Here is a 23321-nt window from a genome sequence, read left to right as displayed (position 1 = left end):
GTCCTACATGGCTCCCACTGAGTAATAAGAAGAAATCTCTGAGTTTTTGTATACACGGCATTTTATACCAATCAATGTGTATCAAGTCCATAGAACACCATGTTCTGCTCTGCAGGTCTTAGAGTTTAAGAGTATTTCATTCCATGTAAATTTTGATCACCGGAGAGGGTTCCCGGTGTAAACACAGCAGCTTCTTGAGAAATAATGGCTATATTTTCACTGTCATAGCCATCAGTCATGGAAGAAGCATAGCCTGATGAATGATGATGATCTGAGTATAGATGCCAGCTCAATGACTCATCTGTTAACTGGTGTAAATTATTTTATCCTACAGCATCAATGTACTAACTTGTAAAGTATGATATAATTTATATCATCATTGATATTTTTAGATTTTAAAAATAGAAGTAAACCATCAACTAAGTCTTTTTCTTACTAGACAGTGAACAATAATTCTATGCTTTGCCATGTCATATTTTCCCTTGTCACTTTTGTTTACTTCTTTCTTGTTCCTTTACTACAAATAGATCTGATACAGAGAATCTCCCAATAAAGAGAAATGCACAGTTAGAGTGCAGATTTTCAACTGCTCAGACACACCCAAAAAAAATGTGGTGTGGTGATTCAGCAGCCTACGAAATCCTTCTTCATGCTGCCCTGTGCTTGGTCTTTCATCCAGTGTTTGTTGTGACTCATATATTATAGAATTCTCCTTTGTTGGGAGACACATATGTATAAGTGAATACACTTTTATTGAATTTGCACAACATTGAATAATATGAAGAGTCTTTTCTAATTCCATTTCTCACCATTTTGTATTTTTTGTTTACATCTCATAGTTTTAGTTGGATAATATTTCCATCAGGAAAAGCCAAGAAATTGGCTCTTAAACAATTGTAGGAATGTTTCAAGAGTATGCTGTGAGAAGACCAGTGAGCCTTTGCCAAAACCTGAAACTGTGTTGGACTTGATTACATGATAGAAGATAAGTAAAGGTAAAAATAGAATTAAGGGTTCTAATCAATTGAATTTAAAGTGTACAAACTATTGTTCCTTATTAAGATGGATCTAGTGCGTCAATAGATGGTATTGAAAGTAGAAGAAAGTGTAAGAGTGAAAGCAAAGATGAGACTTTGTGATGTCTAAGACTCAGAAGACCTAGAGGAACTGTAACAAGTTGCTGTGACCTTCATCTTGGATATCTGTGTTTGACTTCTGGTTTACACAACTGTAAGAAAATATGTTTATAGGGCTCCAAGCTTCTAAGCTGGCAGTATTTGGAGAAGAAAACTCATTCAGTGTTTTATTAGGAAGCCCAGGAAATATAGTATTATTTTGATCCCATGGCAGTATTATTGATTTAGAAGATCTGGTACTTGTGAGAATTATTGATTTTATGCAGCAATTCCAGCCAAGAATCTGACCCACAATTCACTAGATCTCTATGGGTCTCCTATCTATTTACTTTGTCAGTAACTCATTTGTGCTTTCCTCTTATCCCATACTTCCAAAATAAAATAAAAGAAGTTTTTCAAATATTAGTATTTGAATTGATTTGTATTACAGATTGAGAAGACAGAGACAATTATATAATAAATGGTTTCATGTTTAAATATAAATAAGTTATATTGTGTTACAAATTAAGATATAAAAATTACATGTATTACAAATATATAAATGATGCATATATAAAAATCTATACAGTTACAAATATGTAATCATTATTATTCACTATAATTTCCAACATAATTTCTAGACACTTTGGGTAAAAAAAAAAATAGTATGCACAAAGTGTAAGAAAATATGCTAAAATATGCTATTATGAAATAAATTTCAAGGCTACATAAGAATATTTTCCTGTTGGATATATTTCTAGCATTTTTGTCTAAAAATTGTTTACACACTTTGAGATAATTTTAGAGATAACAATAAAACACTGATTTTGCAGTACTCATGAAAACACTTTGTAATGAAAGACCATTAAGCCAACTATTCTATATACTTCATTTATAGAGTACTTCAAATTTTCATATACTTTAATTTTTTATATTGCAGTTTATATTAAGTATATACCTATGACAATATAATAATAAAGAAGTTTATATAAGTCTAAGATAATAAACAGTCCTGTGTCTTCTTAGCTTTTTGTAGCAAAGTAAAGACTATTTCTGGACGTCATTACAATAAAAATATGTACATCAAATCCTCAAAGAGTAAGTTTTCCTAACTGGTGTGCCACATTAAGGTTGAAATATGTACCTTTCAGAGTAGTATGCACATGTTTGTGACTGTAATATAGATATCAGTTGATGACGTCTTTTCTGAATGTTACTCATTTCCTATATAACTCTATGAATTAAGTACCAAGGAAGATGATGTGAATTTCCATAATTTCTACTAACAGGTAGTTGCAGTCAGTATTTTGGCATACATATTATATTTTTAGAGTTGTGTTAGTATTATCATAACATCATAACTTCTTTAATTAACATAAGGTTTCTAAAGTAATTTGGGTTATTTCCTTCAAAAGAGAAAAGCTATTGTAGACAACAGTGTAAAAAGCCTTGCAGATAAATCTTCATCCTTACCAAGAGACTTGTTTATGACTAGCCTATGAAAGTGTAATTGTTAAGGCAGGGAAAATGTGCAATTTACAAATTTTAATTTTAACTTCAAACTAACGCCTCTAGAAACATTTATGCGTGTTCATATGCATATAAATCCAAGAACATTAAAATATCAGCATTAATTTTTCTTCTGATTTTGTACAACTTTGCAAATTGTACAAAATTTTTTTCTATTTTTATATTGAGATTTTTCTTCTTGTCTGATATTTTAATATTAATATTAAAATGCATTTTAATATTAATGATACTTCAAAGACTCAAAACTGGAATATAGTTGGTAATATTTAAACTAAATTTTCTAGTAAAATACTGGAGAACTAATATCTTACAAAGTAGGTATAAAATCATTAGTTTCAGTAGCAAAGAAGAAAGCACAAGTACTCCAGTGTGCATTCGGTTTGTGGAAGGCTCTACTACCAGTAAATGTTTGTGCAGTAGCCAAACTACAGAGATATAGGACCATGGCTTCAGACAGAAAACTCCCCAAATGTACATAACATTTTATTAATAGAAATAAGTGCTGGGGAGGAGAGAGTGAAAGAGATGAGAGGGTAGGGAGTGAGAGAAAGAGGAAGGCTGACAATTGTTCTCTTCTTTGTTCTTGACTGGGGCTCAATGGCTGTCGAGGCAAATGTTCTTTCTGTGTGACTCACACTGGAAATTCAGAGTAGTTTCAAAGAATGGTATTATCCTATGTGGGCACCAGAATTTTACTTGATAGACGGGGGAAACTTGGAAAAGCACATTTTACCAGGCATATAGGATAAAGTGAACCAGCTACAGATACTGCCATATATAAATAGGCCCTGCAAACAGGTGACTTGGCACTTGTAAGCCTCTGCCAGAAAGTTGAAATAACTTCTTATATCTCATCTGATCATTGTGAAATGATATCAAAAGAAAACAGAGTTCATAATAGAGTTGTAGAGATTGAATAATACACCATTGAATGATAAATTGGTCTCCAAAGAAATCAGGTGGGAAATTTTAAAAATTCATGTAATCAAATGAAGAAATAACATGAAACTATGATACACAATACATGTCTAAAATGAAAATTAAAAGACAAGGTTTGAATGAAGGTAACTGCTGAATTCTACCAGATACTTGAACAATCAGCCCCAGTGCTTCTAAAACTTTTCCATTAATAGTACCAGTAAGCTGACTCTATGAAACCATTATACTTCCTAATGCAAAATTTCATAAGGACACACAAAGAAAATATTATGGCCCAATGCCCTTGACAAGCATGGATTGTCAATAAAATATTTGAAAACCCAATTCAACAACACATCAAAAAATCATTCTTTATTATCATGAGGACTTCATTTTATAGATGTCTGGAAAATTCAATATATGTTTGTCAATAAATGCAATCCATCTTTTGAGTAGAGTCAAGGACAGAAATAACATCAGGTCAATATAAATCAAAAAGCACCTATTGCAAAGGACTAACACTACTTCATGTTAAAATTCCCAAAGAAGTAGAGATAAAAGAGACATACCAGTGCATTTACATGATGAACCTAGAGCCAACATTTTAATAAATGAAAAAAGTCCAAAACTACCTCCACTAAGATCAAGAAAGATACAAAGGGTTACCCAGTTCTCTATAAAGATACAAAAAATGTTCCATAAAATTAAAAAAGCTTCTGCAAAGCAATGGCAGTAATATTTAATAGTCTTTGGAGTTTCAGCAAGACCAGTAAGAAAGGGAAATAAATGGATATACATAACAAATGAAGAAGTTAATTTCTCACTGTTTTGAAACATGATTATAAAAAGATCCTAGAGATTCCACTAGAATTTTTAAAGCTGATATACACTAATTTGCAAAGAAGCAGGATAAAGAAATCAGCATATAAAACCAGTTCCTATCTATTTGTCAGTAATTAAATATTTGAAAAAGTAATCATTAAAGTAATTTGAATTCACAATAGCTTCAAAAATAAAATGCCTAGAATGAAACTTAGCCAAAGAATGAAAAAAGACTTCTAAAATGAAAATTTTCAAACACTGAGGAAAGCAATTGAAGAAGACACTAGAAGATAGAATTTTTGTGCTCATAAGTATTCAAAATTAATATAGGGAAAATGAGTATATTACCAGAAATGATACATATATTTGATGTAATCCATTCAAAATTGCAATGAAATACAGAAGAAAAAATAAAAACATTATTAATATTCATCTGGGACCATAAAAGAACACAAATATTCAATAAATTTCTGAGGCATAGTATAATGATAATGGAATGACCAAACGCAAATTATACTTTATACAATCTCAATATGCTATATTAATACTTCATTATTGTATATTAATCATTTCAAGTTATAAGACAGAGCCCAAGTAAGGAAAATAGCAGATGATTGTACAAAAGAAGTTACATGCATCAGTTGATAGTATACAAGGCTTGGTATGTAACCCGCTCAACCACTGCAATCTGAGATTTGACAAAGATCCCAAAAGTGTGTTTTTCAGTAAAGATATCAGTATTGCAAGGAAATACTGGTAATCATGTGAGATCCATGATCCTTATTTCTCTTTCTACATGAAAATTAACTCAAAGTGGATCACAGACTTTGTGATAACCGAATCTCTGAAACTCTTAGATGGAAAATTGGGGCTAATGCTTCAATGTATGATATAAGGATGTTCTTAAATAGATCCCAGTATATCAGAAATATAAACATTTACAGATGAAATTGCATGAAATTAAAAAGATTCTGCCAAGGAAATGAAACTATGAACATAGAGATAACCCACAGATTAGCTAAAAACTTTGGTAGCTATACACAGAATAGAGAATTAATGGATAGAATATATAAAGACCTCAGTAAAAGTGAACTCCCCCAAAATAACACAGTTATTAAATCCTCCTTCTTAAATGAGAAAATGGAGTACAGAAATATTTCTCAAAAGTTAAATTATATGTGATTAAGAAACATCCAAGAAAATGTTCAAAATCCTTTGCCAAAGTATAAATGCAAACTAAAGTTTAAATGCTACAAGGAAATTTCATTCAATTAAAGTTAGCATATATACCTTCATAATAACCTACACATATGTGGGTATTTGGGAAATTTATACATCCTGGATGGAGAGTGTCTCTTAGTATGAACGCTATGGAAATCAGTGTGGATATTATTCACAGTCTAAAAATAAAACTACCATATAAGGCAGCTGTAGCAATTCTGCGTACATACACAAAGGACTCCATCATACTACATGACAGGTTTTGTTGGTTCTGTGTGAAATGAATGCCTGGCCTGTCTATTCCCTTTCCCTTCTCTCTTTTCACACACACACACACACACACACACACACACACACACACACACACACACCCAGGCACACACACATATGCACGCACTGTACAAAGTCAAAGAAAAAATGGGAAAGACAGAAAACATAAATATCATTCCTACTTTTATTGAAAAACTATATATAATGTTAATTTACATACTTTTAAAAACATCAAACATACTCAAGCCTATGTTATTTAATCCCTTTATTAGTGTGCTTTCATCATTCATGGTTCTGAATTTTATAAAGACTACTTATTTTACTAATCCCATGTATTTTGAAAAAATTTTTCTTGCTACCCTCTCTTTTCATCTGTCCCTCTTCCTCATCCTTCATCTCCTTAATTCTCTTAATTTTCCTTTTGCTTTTGATTCAAATATGTAAATTCTACTGCCACTTGGGTTTTATCTATGGATTGTTTAATCTATGTTATTATTTTTAGGCTTTATAAAAAGTGATGTGTGTGTGTGTGTGTGTGTGTGTGTGTGTGTGTGTGTGTGTGTGTGTGTGTAGAGGTTATTGCTTGTTTGGAACTCCCAGCTTATTTCTGCTTAAACAGGAAAGCCCCATTTCTTCCTCTCCAAACTCCACACTATCAGAGAAGCTCCAACAACGAAAAGCTGTCAAAAAGTCCAGTTCCCCATTCTTGGTGACTATGGCAGATCCTCTCCTGGAGTTATGAGCAAGCAAAGACCCCACCTAAAGTGGTCAGCTTAGTACCATACTTGGGCACAAACGAAGCTTGCAGAGGACATATCATCAACCCTCACCCATCATCATCCTTCACCTGCAGAGTATATATGATCCCTGCTTTAGTTGGGTCTTGTGATTTCTAAGTTCCTATGTCTGGGCTCAGAGGGCTTATCTGGGAGTTTCTTTGCTCAAATATACCTGTTGTTCTTCCTTTTCAATTCAGCTTGATCTGGCTTACTGTGTCGACAGAGAAACCAGTTATTGTGTTACAGAAAACTTATTAGTTATGTGTACATGAGTGCTGATCCCTATGGAGAACAGTCCCCCTTGGTGGTTGTAAGGCTCCTGGTTTGAGTGCTGGGAACTGAACTCACGACTTCTTCCAGAGCAATACATGCTCTTAACTGCTGGACCATCTCTCCAGCCCAAATCTACTTTATTGCTGAAGTTAATCAGATATTGGATTTATATTATCTTGTCTCTTAGATTATGCACTATTGCCCATTGTCAAAATTTTGTGACTACTCAAGCACTTAATATTCTCATTTTTTTTTTTCTTGGACAGAAAAAAATCCCTGCCACTAAAGTTTGGTAGAAAAATTAACATAAAATGTATATTACACTTTTACTGGCCTGTGATGAGAGATGTCATTCTGTAAATATGTTTCTCTTATTGGTTATTGAATAAAGCACTGTTGGCCAATAGGACTAGGAGACAAGGAGGATTCTGGAAGGAGTAGGGAGGAGATTTAAGATGGAAGATGGAGAGAACAGAACGCCAGCCCCTCTCTCTGGTAAGATAAGACTAAGTGGAAATACTTAGATTAATAGAATGGGTTAATATTTAAGACAGAGGTAGCTGATAAGAAACTAGTAACAGGCCAACAGCTTTATATCTAATACAGAATCTCAGTGTATTATTTGGGGCTGGTGCAGCTGTGGGACTGGCAGGTGGAAAAAACCTACTCATAACATAATGGCACCGAAGGTGAACCTGAGAACTTCCACTTAAAAATGGACAAAAGCTTAAAAAGGGATTTCAGAAACAACAGAGACAGTCAAGGCTTCTTGGTAGCAGCATTTTTTTTTTTTTTTTGGTTGTATTCTGTTTTGCTAGAACAAGCAGAGATTTATGGAGTTCCTTTAAGCGAGGTTTCCTTACTCAGCATAAGCAGCGAAAACCCACCAGACTTTTAAAGAAGTCTGATAACAACTGAATGGTGTGTACAAGAGCTGACAATAGCAGTGATCACATCTCCAAGCTAGCAGCATGCTGCTGGGTGGCAGCATAGACCAAGGCAGTGAGCACAGCTCTCAGTTCTGACAGAAAATTTACACACAGCCATCTTTGATAGACTGCAACTTTCGTTTTAGGAATGTTGTTTACCAGTTAAAAGACACAAAAAGATAAATATTTACAGGAAAGACAGATTCAGATTAAGAAAAACCTCTAACGGCTTACAATGTGCTTTAAAATATACATAGGCTTGTAAGAAACAGGATAAAATGATTTAAAAAAGAATAATAGAAAGAGAGTATCTGAGTGTGGTGGCACACACATACCTTTAATTCCAGCACTTGAGAGACAGAGGCAAGCAGACCTCTGTGATTTCAGAGTAAACCTGGTATACAGAGTTAATTCTAGGATAGATAAAAGTTACACAGAGAAAGCCTGTCTCAAAAATGAATAAAATAGAAGTAGAGAAATAGAGTAATAAAAAAGCCATATAAAGATAAAAAACAAAGATAATTTGGATACTGTAATGTATTATATTGTTTTTATATCGTTTGACTGCTGAGGAAATAACAACTGTTAAAATAAATGCTGCTGGATTAATCAACTGTATATACTTTAAAAATGCTTTGAGTTCAAAATTTAAGTCTAAGGACAGGTTACTGGGGAAAAGGATTTCTATTTTTTTTTTCCTGCAGAAAACAAAAAGCTGTGGATTCCTTCCAGACTAACATGGTTTGATCAAGCAAGACCCTCTGAAACAGCGTCCCAGGTGATCCAACATTCAAAACAGGACAAAGCAGACTTACAGACTACAGCCAAAATTTCTGTGTCTTCTTAGGGTCCCCATGACAGTGCCTCCTACCAGTAGGAAGCAGTTTGGAAAAAACAACACCCAAATTCCCAAATATTGTTTATAAATATTTGTTTTCATTTAAGTGGGCTTGGTTATAAATGGTTAACGGCTACAACCAATCTTTTTATAGGTAAAAGAGGATTATGGTATAGATATGAATACTTTCTTTTGGAATGGATTTTCATATATTGATACAAATTTAAGGTCAATTTTGTGATATATATATATATACATATATATATATATTTCTCCTCTTGTTTAGGTATTGTGTTGATATAGCTCATTTACATATGTAATGTATAATTTAGTACAGATTATAGATAGTTACCTATAATAGTCAAAACTTCTTAGAGTCTGGTTAGTTAGGTTTTCTAGATATATAGAGATGTATTTGAGATGGATAGGCATTCTTTGAACCTTTCAAATACCTACAGAATATGGCATTTAAAATGGCTTAAGGTTTTTCTTGACAGTAAAGCATAACTGCTCCTGACTCTAACACCTGTATCAGAAAGGAAATTGGACATCGAAGATACTTGTTATGGAGTTTACTCCCAATAGGTCAAGACTAGCCATTTTGGCAAGAAAATACTCTTGCCTGGATCGTTCAGCTTTATGCTGTATAAACTGGACATGAAGGACCCACAGGAAAGTGGCTGCTGATACAAGATGGACATTTGCTACAGGGCTCCTGCTTCATGGAAGTGTCTGCCAGACAGTCTGCAGGACTCAGAAAAAAGTGACTGACAAACTGCCAATACAGGTGAACAGTTTAAAGTTTTCCTCTTTGCTGAGGAGTCTGCCAGACACACTATGTCCTATAGGGTGAAGATGGAACATTACAGAAGAACTTCGGGTAACTGATAAGGCAGCGAGTTGTCTCTGTCATTTCTAGAGTTTATATATTATCTTTCTGTGGTCATTGATTGAGTTGAAGACAGATAGTTATGGCTATAGTTTTCCTTAGTTAAGATTAAAGATCAGTTACATATAGGACTTCAGACTCACAAAGATATGATAGATGATGAAATATTTTCTTTAATTCTTGCTAAATGTTACTGGACTAAATATTGTTAACTGTGATTATTATTTGATAACTGTTGTGTTATATATTTTGCTATGTGAAGGTTAAAACCCTTCTTTTTATTTTAGACAGAAAAGAGGAGATGATGGGAGATGTCATTCTGTAAATATGTTTCTCTCATTGGATAATGAATAAAGCACTGTTGGCCAATAGGAAAGCAAAATAGGTTGGACTAGAAGACAAGGAATATTCCAAAAGGAGTAGGGAGGAGATTTGAGATGGCAGACTGAGCAGAAAGCCTGCCCCTCTCTCTGACCAACAGGGAAAAACATACTCATAACAGGCCTGTTTGAAATAGTGAAACTTCTTTAATTCTACTCTTCTGTTTTTTTCTAATCTGCCATAGATTTTTATAGGATTGTTTTTTTCCTTTTCAGTACTGTAAGAAATTCTCTACATGAAGCAAAGCAAAAACACGTAGCAAAAGAAAACCCTACAGCTGTGAGTATGTACACTCACTTATTCCAAACTTTTATCTACAACAGATACTTCTGCCATGAGCCTATGCAGACCACCCCCCTTCCATTCCTGGACAGAGCCCGCTGAACTTGCATCCAAGTGTCTGACGATTACCTCTCCTTTTCTGCAGGTAGATTGCAATGATCTCTTGCTCATGCTGCTGCCACTCACCTCCAGACCCTTAAACTAGTTTAGTGATATCCCAAGTCAGCAAGTGATATCCACTGTCAGCCTCTTGTAAAGGCCAAGCTTGCCATGCTTCCAGAAAAAAATATGTCTTTTAGATAGTGTTCCATGGCAAAGGGCATATTGTCCTCACCATGAGGAGAAAGGTGGGATGGAAATAAAGCCACTTAAGAAATAAGGAAGACAGAGCTGCCACATTACAAATCCTCTTGGCTTTTTCTATTTATGACAAGGCCTTAAGGTCTAATATGTCACAAGAGGCATATTGCCTCTTCCTTGCTTGTATTAGACACCTCCAGTCTAATTCTAGCTTATAGAAAACCATATCCCATCACAGCAGCTCAGAATTTAAGTTAAACATTGGCCATAGGCAACAGCCTCTGGTTCCTTGATCTGGATTAGCCAATCATATTTTAGACCTTCCTCTAAGATGTTACTTTCCACCAGATGTTCCATGTAGATAAATGTTCACATGTAAAAGCTAGAAAATCCAATTTTTTTTTTCATGGAAATAATGTTCACTACTGCCTGTCTTACAGTTTGCTTCTTCATGAGAATATAAACTCTCAGTGATAAGTGCATATTACCCCACAGGATACAGTGATACAGCCTTATATCTCCTCTCAAGAATTAACTGGTCTTAAATGTGGCCATTTCAAAATTCCACATTGATAGTTTCGTGTTCTTTCTTGTTCTTTACTTTATGAAATCATTATTTTAGAAACATGTGAATTTTATACATTTAAATCCCTGTTGATGGCGTACATTTCAATTTTAAAAGGATTGGTTTTGATTTCTATAAATGCAGGAAACAGCCCTCACCTAAACCCCTTCTGCCTATCTTCTTATTAACATGCAGTTATTTGACAAAGAGACACTTGAAAAATTAGTATCTCATTAAAGCCATAATTTGCATGTCTCTTGTTATGAATGTTATAGCTGCAATTTTCATTTTCAATAGGGCATTTATAAATTTTTGGAATCTATTGTTTATGCTGCTAGACTGTTTTTCCGAACTCTTGCTTATTGTCTATAACCTCATAATTAGGAAACTTACAATTTGAGTTCAAATTAAATATTCAAAAACTTCATAGTTCATTATTTTAAATTTTAAAGGGTAACTGACCAATTATTTGCATCAATTGCTTTTTACTGTTTCATGATAAATTTATTGACATTGAAATGTTTTTGACATTTGTGTCATGGTGAAAATAAAATTCTTCTTTTTGGGTGATTTAAATCATTTCATACTTACAATGTGAAAATTTTATTCTTATATAATGTAGATTCTAATTAACATTCCTAGCAAGTGCCAAAAGTCTATAACTCTCCCCCACTTTTAAACTTTAACCTCCCTGACTGCAAAACTTTTAATTAATTACTTTAATCTCCTACACCTGTTAAAACTTTTCATTACACAAAACCTCCTCTGCATTCCTTGGATTTGATGTCCTCAAGTGGCTGAATCTATACCCTTTTCCTTCATTTCTTTATACTTATTATTTTATTTATAGCAAATCATGAAAGACCTTGAGTTTGGGCAACAACAAATGAAGAAAACCAAGTCATTATCTGTATTAGATTAACAGGAAAGTGAACTTCCTCCCAGGTGTACTGGCTAGCCTGATTTGAATCACGGCAAACACATTTTTCATAAAGGAATTGCTTTACCAGGCTTCTTTGTTTTGTTTCCATGTTCTTTTGTGAAGCCCTGAGAATATCTTCCGTTTGTTGTTGCTCATAGCAGTAATAATGTCTTTATACTATTCTAATTAGAAAGTGTATGAATTCTATGCACCTGAGATGGACATTTGGGTTGTCATGGGTCACATGTAAAACAGAAGGGTTAAGAAAAAAGTATTCCAAATTGATATCATAGTAAGTAGGATATAGTGGAACAATAATCTTAGAGGTAGGTAGAAATGAGACTGAATGAATATAGATGTGTATGCGATCATGAATTTACCCTTTTCCTTACTATTATTAAAAATCTTCATATTGATTTGCCTCAGGAACCTGCTCTGCTCAACATTTAAGACAAGCCTTTATATGGATTATGGTTTGGTAGGTTGATTGGGTAGTTGTTTTCGTTTTTTTTTTTTTTTTTTTTTTTTTTTTTGTGTGTGTGTGTGTGTGTGTGTGTGTTTGTGTGTGTTGTTTTTTCTCTCCCTGGCTATTGATTCTCTAAGTTCTTGGAAGGCTATGTGCTGATTGTTTATGTCTACTAATAATATACTTAAATTTTTTATCAGTGGTTCAAAATCTTCATCTTAATTTGAATCTTGTGGCATTACAGACTTGTCATGCCATTTTCCTTGTACATAACTGAACAAGCACACTAAAGCTGTTCTCTCTAATCATGACAACCTGAGAAAACTTCAGTGTTATTTAAATTGGCTCAGCTACAAAGGGCTATTGGTGTTATATACTTTTCCTCCAGTATCAGTCTCTACTTTTTTAATGATTAACTGAGTTATTTCCAAAGTAGATTTTACAATTTTTATTTTGCTAGAAAACTAACCAATTCCCTTTTAAATTGTTTTTAAAAGCTAAGTTGGTGTCACAAATCAATTAATACTTACCTTTCCACTTTCACTCACGTATTTATATAGGCAGTGTGCCTCCTGAACCAGCATGTTTGTCTCCTCTCGATGTATTGTTTCTCTTTTACACATGTAGTCTTCTATAATGTGTGATGTTCTATCTTGAGTTTCTACTTCTAATTTTTCTTCTTACAATCAACTCACAGCAACAAGTGTGTCCCTAAAATAAAGGGTAGAACTTGTCATTCATTCTACAACATAGAATATAAATTTTAATCGTTTCTGATGGATAAAGTAGGGTACATGAGCCAGACTTTGCCTAGTTCAGAGGTCTGAGAACCTTCTTTGACATGTTCTTCACTGAACTGCTCCATTAACTTCCTGTGCTTCTTTTCACATAGCATTGATTGGCTCACCTTTCTTTTTCTGTGTCTAATGTTTTTATAGTTCCCTTCCCTGGAATACTACCACTGAAGTAGTCCATCCCTGCCATCATCATAAATAAGACTATCCCAATAGCCAACTAAATTCTATCACAGCACTTCTTTCTCCTTATTGTGCTATTTTCAACCTCTTACAACCTAATAATGCCTAAGTTCCTTAAGGTACTAATCCCATTTCAATTACATTGCAGGCTATCTCTGTTACTATTTAGCTGGCTAATAGCAATTGAAACTAAGTCTGAAATTATTAGCATCATTAAGAATGGAAATGTCTAGTCAAACCTCTGATAGTCATTTTAATACTTTGTGAAGGAATTACATGAGTCTGTAATAAAAGCAAACATATAAAGAAGCAAACAAGAATTTTCCTTGAACAACAACAAAGAAGAACACTACTCAAATGTGTATATCTTAGATTAAAATGGATTATTCAAACAAAGCTTTTCACAAGTTTTGCACCAAAATGTTAGTCTGTGTGTGTGTGTGTGTGTGTGTGTGTGTGTGTGTGTGTGTGTGTGTGTGTGTGTTTGGGGGCTGGATTTGAGACAGGGTTTCTTTGTGTTGCTTTTGCTGTACTAGATCTAGGTCTGTAGACTAGACTGTTCTTGGACTCATAGAAAGTCACCTGGCTCTACCTCTGAATTGCTGGGAACAAAGATGTGCACCATCACCACATGGCTAGTTATAGAGATGATGATTTTTTACTAACCACATTCTAAAAGGAAGTGATATACCAATTGAAATAGATGCTGGAAGTTTAGAAACAGACATGGTTTCATTAATTATTGTGTATAGCTTTCCATATTCAGAACATAAAACTTTCATTTCCCTTGACCAATGCATGAAATGATATTAAATTGATTATTTTGACACCTTGTATCAATTTAGTCATATTTTTAAAAACTGAATAAAAATTACTGTGTTGTGAGGCAATGGGATGGGGGCAATCAGAATTTTCCCTGGTGTTGAACATTATGGTTTACTAGACATTCATATGCAATCTTATGTGTTTGTATGCAATATACAATTATATTATACTTGGGTCTTTCCCTGGAAATGAAACAAGCAAAGATGTCAAATTTGCAAGTAGAAGACAGGTAGTTGCTATATACTAATTTGATACAAACTGCACAGAAACTTTCTGTTCCAAAGGATAGTTGTAATGGAATTGGAATGTTCTGGGCACACAAACAGCCAGAGAATAGGACTCTCCAGAGCATTGCAGTGGGCAAACATACTTTCAATAATGAAGATATCAATTTTTGGTACACCTCTGATTGATACTGAAAATTTCTAAGGCATTATAAGGACACTAACATTGAAGTTATTGTTAACTTCATTTGTTATTATTAGGATTGAATATTGGTATTTCCTCTTTTGGTAGTTATCAACATGGACATTTTCTCCTAGTTGATGATGAATAAATTGTAATGGTAGTATGACGGAAGATAAAACAGTGTCAGTATCACATCAACTATATAAACTCTTTCTGTTATTACCTGTTGAGTTACCATATTGCTTCTGTATGGTCTCTCACTTGCTCACTTTGACTTCTTCAAATAAGTGTACTTATTATTACATTCCTCCCATAACCGAGTCAGTATGGAAAACACTTGGGGGAAATGCTTCTAAACTAAAAATACACTGATGTTTATCATGTAATTATCCTCTAGACATGTCATATATTTGCACGGTATTTGCCTTATATCAGATCCTGTAAGTAGTCTTGGAGAATAAAGTGTCCTGTGGGGTGTACATTTGATATGTGCAAAGACTATGCTCTGTTGTCTGAGGACGTTGAACATTATTAAATTTGGATATCTTCAGGAGGTTCTGTGAGCAATTCCCAACAAATGTTGAAGAAATGTACTCTTTCCCTCTTTTCTCTTCCTCTGATTAATATTCAAGATCCCATATACATTTCTCAAGCATTCTGCTATTACTACCATATGCATACATACACATAAACATGAATATATACATAAAATACTTATAATATACATACATAAAACTGAATGGAAATCTGGAATAAGTGAGTTATTGACTTGGTGATCAGTAGCTAGTGTGGCAAAGGTACTAGTGGAGCAGAAGAAACATTAGAAACTGGATGAACATCACCACTAAAGACAAGTGTGTTGTCCATGTAAAATCTTGTGAGCAACAGTAACTGGGCAATATAACTGATATCCTTATTATAAACAAGTACATTCTGGATATGTTCTCATGCTGAAGCCATGGTTCTCAATCTTGACTACACATTAAATCTACCTTTGAGGCATTGTAAGTTCTATTTTTTGTCTGGTTAGGCTTTTTTTTTTATCAGTGTTATATCTTTGAAGTCTGACAAATTGTATGGTATTAAATCCTACCACAAATGCATTTTTCTCCAAAGCATCCCTTGGACCTCAGTGTATAAGAAAATGTGGAATGAGATTGGTTTCATGATGGAAGTCCAGAAATAGCCATCAGTGCACATGACTTGCTGTAGGCATTCACTGCTGTCTTTAAAGTTTGGTTCTGTAATCTTACCTGTTCTTTTGTACACAAAGTGTCAAAATTTATATTGCCTAAAAAATTAATACAATACACTATGAAACAGGGCTTTATTTCTTTTCTAATTGATGTAACAATATTGACCCATATTTACTCTAACTACACCGACTCCAACCTGTCACTTTTACCTTAAGAAAGAGCAGATGAATAGGCTTTATTTGTAATGTGGGACAAAGACTCTTGAAGTAGAGTTTATTCAAGATGCTCAAGGATCTTTAGTAATTGTAAGAGTACCATAATTTATTAGTGAATTGAATTCACTCCTCAAATGAACATCAATGGCAAAGTTCTAGAAGAAAAAGCATATAGAGAGATTGCTTCAGCTCTGGCTTTAGAAAATGGCTTATTTAATCTCATTATTAATAATTTTTCTTGGGTTGGTTAGTTCATTGATATGCTTTCCCTAGGGGAAGACTATTTTTTCCACTCCAATATAAGGACTGAATAGGTTGTATTTATGTCGTTAGAAACAAACATACTACCACAACCACCACCAAAAGCAAAAATTAAGGAAAACCAGGACATTAATTCAAGAGAAAGTAAGGAGGGTAGTGATACATGGGAGGGTTTTGAGGGAAGAAAGGTAATCAGAAAATGGTGTAATTATATATAATCTTAAAAATCATATATTTAAAAGCCATGTCTGTGTGTTCATGGAATGCCACTATTCAACTTGTCTTTTGTTTAATTGTTCTTCTATCATTTAAACTGTAGTCTCTAATTGTGTTGCTGGATCAAAATTAAAAACCAAAACCAGGAGAACAGTGGGCAATGAGTGTGCTAGACTATGAGAAAAAGAAACACTTGCAGTAATTACAGCTGGAACAGTGTGGGTGGCTCTCCTGTTACCTAGGGAGAGTATGGAGAGTGTTCAAATAATAGTACAGCTGTCTGTCTTTAAGGCATGCCTCAATTCAAGTTCAATGCACCTTGCTTGTTATAGGATTTTTTCTTAATTCATAAGCAGGAGGGAAATAATTTTTCATCTCTCCAAAAAAGGCAGTTAGTTTAGAGTGTCTGTGTCTGTCTATGTTTATGCCATTTGTAGTGGTTTTCAGACATCTGGCAATCTTAGTTTCTGTATTTTGATGTTCTAGTGTTAACAGTCCCTTTCAGATAACTCACCTCTCAACAAAATTCTTTTTTGTGACAAAATATTCAATCATAATTACTTTTATTTTATTCATTTATTTAGTTTCTGGTCTATCAATGTGACAGCTGTGTGAACACAGGAAACCTAGCCTGGATATGGTAAATGAGCCAGTTTTGCATTTTGGTGACTGTAAATTTATTTAAGCTTCATGTAAGATCTATATCTCAGCGAATTTCACCCTTTATGGCATTCGAGGTAAGGGTTTTTTGTTTGTTTTTGTTTTTTTTTTTATTTCACATTGGATGCTGTTTAATAACAGGTGAAAAGGTGTTTACTTCAATGAAACATCTTGACTCTTTATTTCCTAACCATAAATTTTCCTCTACTGCCTTTCAGCAAACAGTAGCATGTACAGCCACAACATGGAATCCGATAATACAATGACCCTTGGGTCAGTGCAGTGAGGACTTTTCAGTATTGACTGATCCTATAATTGTGGCTGAAGACCTCCTGTGACTAGAAGCACATAGAAACAACCATGCTTTCCACATTCCTTTTAAGTTTAAGTAGCTCTAAGTATTTTCTGTTCTCAATCATTGAACATTTTGACTTTTAAATTTGTACTAAAACATAGTATTGAATTACTTACATCATCTAATGTTAAAAGAAACACATCTCTTATACTCAAGCTCAACATTTATGATGGCTTCGACAATTTAATGTGTTAAAGAACATCCATTTAAGCTGTATTTGACATGTTCATACAGTAAAAATAGATTATAATGATATTCATTTGTAGTTTTGTTTACTGAATTTGTTTTACACTAATATTTTTTATGCTAATACATATTTCTCAGGGTGGTTTTGGGGGGAATGGAGTTCACATCTCCTAGGCAAGTATACTAAAATTGCGACCCACACCATTACCATACTTTTCATCTAAATTTGTGATAATTTATATTCATTAATTCTCACTATTGTTGAATTAGAGTTACATACTGCTTTCATATTTGAAGGTGAATTTTTATATGTTTCTCTTTCTTAGATATTAGCCTGATTATCTCAGCTTTGAAATTATCATTAATCTCTATACTCTTTACAAAGTCTAAAATGTTAGTTCCTATGATTACAGAGTAAATAATCTCACCCCACCTATTGAGGCAGGTCTTTTCCCTGACTCAACCCTATCAAAAGTCATATTTTTAAATGATGTTTGGCTTCCAAAGTAACATGGTTTTCTAGACATGATTATGTGAGTTTTAACTCCTCCTGCTCACCAGTCCTGACTCTTGCCCTTCTTCCTAGAACTTATCCTGTATCCTTTCCTTCTTAACAAGCAAATCCATATAAGAAATCACAAATATATATGCCTTGACTACTATATATCACAATGGTACCTGTTTCATGATATTCACTGTTCCCCCGTTGTTATTATTTTTTTCTTGCCAACATGCACATTTTCATTCCCTGGGCTCAAATACTCACAGATATTTTTTTTTAAAAATATCAACTTTTTTTTAGTGTTGTGGAATAATCCTTATGTACACTTTGAATAGGTATTATTCTCTTTGGCAAATAAAAATTGACAGGTCAGTAGCTAGACAGAAAGTTAGGTGGGAAAGCCAAACTGACAATAATGGGAAGAAGGAGGGCTGAGTCAGGAGAGACACCAGCCAACCACCGAGGAAGCAAGACATGATAGAAGACAGGTAAAACCATGAGCCACATGGCAATATATAGATTAATAGATATGGGGTAATTTAAATGCAAGAGTTAGCTAATAAAAAGCCTGAGCTGTTGACCAAGCTTCTGCGTGGTAATTAAGAAGCAGCTCTGCCTATAATTCAGTACTGGTCCAAAAGAAAAGTAAGTATGTGGCTATCTCCATTTAAATTCTGCATATTGGAATCCTCAAATAATTTTCCAATTATGGAATTCATGGCTTTGAAGGATCAGAAAGAATCTGGCAATCTCCCATTGGCTTATATATGGGAGAATAACCTGAATTCATCTTTCCTGTGACAGTAAAAGAAATTTTAAGTTGCTAAGTTGTGACTTTTGTCAAGGTGACACAGGTTAGCAGCATCTAGGAAGACTCAACAGCAGACTGGCTTATAGATTGATACAGGGTCCCCAGACTACTTTCAGCATTGTCACTCGTGGGCAATTGACCCTGGGTTCTGTGGAAAAGCAAGTTGAACAAGACGCAGAAGCAAGACTGTAAGGTCATCTCCTCCATGGCCTCTGTTTAAGCTCCTACCTCCCAGTTCCTGCCCTGACCTTTGTGATGGACTCTAACATGTAAGACACAAAAATCCTTTTCGCGTCTGAGTTGGTTTAGGTGAATGTTTTATCACAGCAACAGAAAACAAAATAAGACCTAAGTTCTGGAACACAAAGTCTGAAGACTGGCATGAATTTCTAAGACATTCATTTTTCTCTGAATGTTTGTAAGCTTTCTCACCTTAGTGAAATACAAGTATAATTCCCATATTTTCAAAGAGCTCAATTTCCCTGTGGGGAGGAGTGTGGGACTCCACATGTAAAAAAAAAGGCATGAAAAGTTTTTAAAAATCAAACAGGACGAATACGGCTGTACTTTATGGTTTTAATGTATGTACAAGTATTTCTACCCTGGTGAGTGGAGATAAATTGACTTGAATATTTGTGTTTCTGTGGGTAGACATTTTGTGGGAAATTAAAAAACACAAACATGAAAACCTATCACTTTGTGTTGGGAACATTTATAATCCTCTTTATTAGGAATGTTGGAATGTAATATTTATTTTCCAATCTAAATTCATCCCACTGTGTAATAGGGTATTAGAAGTCATTTCTTCAAACAAACTCCATCCTATATTGTTTACTTACCATTAGCAATGTTTCTATACCCTCTACTGTTCTTAGAACCTGCTGCCACTTTCTATCTAATTTAATGAGATCAACATCTTCTGTGAATAAAAACATGTGGTCTTTGTCTTTCTTTCCTTGACTCAATTTACTAATACATTATGTCTGTAATTTTAAATTCAAACTTTGTCAATTCTTAATCAGTAGAAAACATAAAATTTTAACATTGACAATTTGCATAAAAAAGAGGGATGTACTAAACTCTTAGGATGCTTTTGCCACTAACCTTAACACAGTACTCCCTGGGAGTTACCTGAAAGTGATGGAACACAATTTTATATCTTCAGAGTTTATATATTTATATATAACCATGCAGGCCAAAAATACATCCAAATATACTAACCAAATTAAGGCACATCTTTTGACAACCTCATCTTTTTAAATTAGCACCTTCTTAAGAATAATGTAATCAAGCAATCAGATTGTCTAAAACTTAACTTAATTCTACCACTTGGTAGGAAGTAGAGGCAAGTCTGGATCACTAGAAATTTATCAGAACAAGATGATTCTCTGGGCTTACATAAAGCTTTCTCAATGAAATGTTGATGCTGGATTACAAGGAAATATGCTCCCTGACTTCCTGAAAACTTAGTTATAGAAGACTAGTTAGAGTAGGTTCCAGAAGACACACACTTTATATGGAAAAACAAAAGACCCAGGATAGCCAAAACCACGCTGTACAATAAAAGAACTTCAGGAGGCATCACCATCCCTGACTTTAAGCTCTACAACAGAGCTATAGTTCTTAAAACAACCTAGTATCAGTACAAAAATAGACAGGTAGACCAATGGAATTGAATTGAAAATCCTGATATAAATCCACACAACTATGAACACCTGATTTTCGACAAAACAGCTAAAAGATACGATGGGGTGAGGAAACCATCTTCAACAAATGGTGCTGGCACAATTGGATGATGGTGTCTAGAAGACTGCAGATAGACCCAAGTCTGTTGCCATGCACAAAACTCAAATCCAAATGGATCAAAGACTTCAACATCAATCCAGCCTAACTGAACCTCTTAGAAGAGAAAGTAAGAGGTACCCTTGAAAAAATTGGTATAGGAGACTGCTTCCTGAACATAACTCCAGGGGCACAGACACTGAGAGCAACAGTTATTAAACTTCAAACTTAGAAGCTTCTCTAAGGCAAAGGACACAGTGGACAAGACCAAACGGCAGCCCACAGACTGGGAAAAGATTTTCACCAATCCTACATCCCACAAAGGGCTGATCTCCAAAATATACAAAGAATTCAAGAAACTAGTCAACAAAACACTAAATAACCCTATTAAAAAAATGAGGTACAGAACTGAAGAAAGAATTCTCAATAGAGAAAATCAAAAAGGCAGAAAGACAATTAAGAAAATGCTCAACATCATTAGCTATCAGGGAAATGCAAATCAAAACAACTTTGAGATACCATCTTACTCCTGCCAGAATGGCTAAAATTAGAAACACCAATGACAATTTATGCTGGAGAGGATATGGAGAAAGGGGAACACTCCTCCACTGCTGTTGGGAGTGCAAACTCGTACATACATTTTGGAGATAATGGGAATTAGTTTACCACAGGACCCAACAATCCCCCTCTTAGACATATACCCAAATGATCCACATCCATGCAACAAAGACATGTGCTCAACTGTGTTCATAGCAGCATTATTTGTGATAGCAAGAACCTGGAAGCAACCTAGATGCCCCTCAATTGAGGAATGGATAAAGACAATGAGGCATATCTACAAATTGGAATACTACTCAGCAATAATAATAATAATAATAATAATAATAATAATAATAATAATGGAATCCTGAAATTTGCAGGCAAGTGGATAGCACTTGAAGAAACCATCCTGAATGAAGTAACCCTGTCTCAAAAAAGAGGAACATGGTAGGTGCTTGCTCATATATGGAGTTTACACCTAGAGCAATGGATCACACCACCAAAGGAACTTGGATACAATGTGTATTCTAAGAGATTCATATAAAGTCCTTCACAGAAGGGGGAAGGGACAAGTCCCCCAGAGCACATGGGAAGTAGTGGGGGCAGTGAATGGAAAGAGAAGTAGGAGAAAGAGAATGGGAGGAGAGGAAAACACATGTGACTAGGAAGATTGAGTCAGGGTAGGAATAGAAGACAAGAGAGGGAGACAGAGGTGGAGGGCAGAGAGAGAGAGAATGTAAAAGAAAGAGCCATTATTGGTTTGAAGAGAAAATTGAACCTAAAGAAATTTCTACAGACCTACAAGACTGCCACCAACTAACAATTTGAGCAACCATGAAAGGCTACCATAAATGTCCTTCCTGGATAGTGAAATTAACAACTAACTTATCTACCGTCATGGTACCCTCAACTAGTACCTGTTGGAAACAGAAGCAAACACCCATACCTAAACACTGAGTCGACCAAGAATCCAGATGCAGATGGAAAGGACAAGAACAGGTTGCAGAAACACGTAGAAACAGTTGACCTGAACAAGGAGGAGCTAACGTGCCCCCAGACTGATAGCTGGGATGCCAGCATTGGAATGGCTCAGGCCCCCCTGAATATGGGTCTCAGCCAGAAGGACTGAGCAGTCAGACAGCGAACCAGGATGTATACCTTGTGCACAAAATGATCTTGAGAACACATCCCCCATGGAATGATACTGCCTTTACCTAGAGACAGGAGAGAAGTCCTAGTCCCTATTTCAAATGACTTGACAGATCTACATGACCCCACCTGGATGGCATTGTCCTACATGTGGAATTGGGGTGGGGGGATGGGAGGGGAGGGTGGTCAGGGTGCATATGAGGGGTAGAGAGGGTGAAAGGGAGGGAGGAAGGGAGAATGAGGGAACTGGGATCGACAGGTAAAATAAATAAATAAATAAACTGAGAGGAAAAAAATAGACCCCCACCCACTCCAATCATAAAGGCCTTGTTTCTTATATTGGGTATGAACCAGGATTCTGATACAAGCCTAAAACGAAACCTGAGATATGGAAAAGCTCTGATTTGAGGAAGAAAGTCCCATTGGTTTACTGTGTTCTGGTACAAGTGCCTTTGAGGATGGACATAGCAGTGGATTTCTTGTAGTCATGCCAAGATTAAGAAACCACTCCTAGGAATCTGTCAAGCAGTTTGTGGTAAACTAGGTGTATATCAAGACCACTGCATTTCTAGTTATTGCCAGACTTTCTCAGACATACTCTTTCTTCTTTTCTAACATTTTCCAAATAAGGATGCTCCAATATGCTTGTTTCATAGAATTTTTACTAAGATAAATTTCTGGGTATACTTCAAAAGTTACATAAAAGTCAAAATAATTAATATAACTTCAAAGGCAATG

This window comes from Phodopus roborovskii, unplaced genomic scaffold (genome assembly GCF_943737965.1).
Source record: "Phodopus roborovskii unplaced genomic scaffold, PHOROB, whole genome shotgun sequence".
Taxonomy (NCBI): domain Eukaryota; kingdom Metazoa; phylum Chordata; class Mammalia; order Rodentia; family Cricetidae; genus Phodopus; species Phodopus roborovskii.
Note: the sequence above shows the minus strand (reverse complement) of the source record.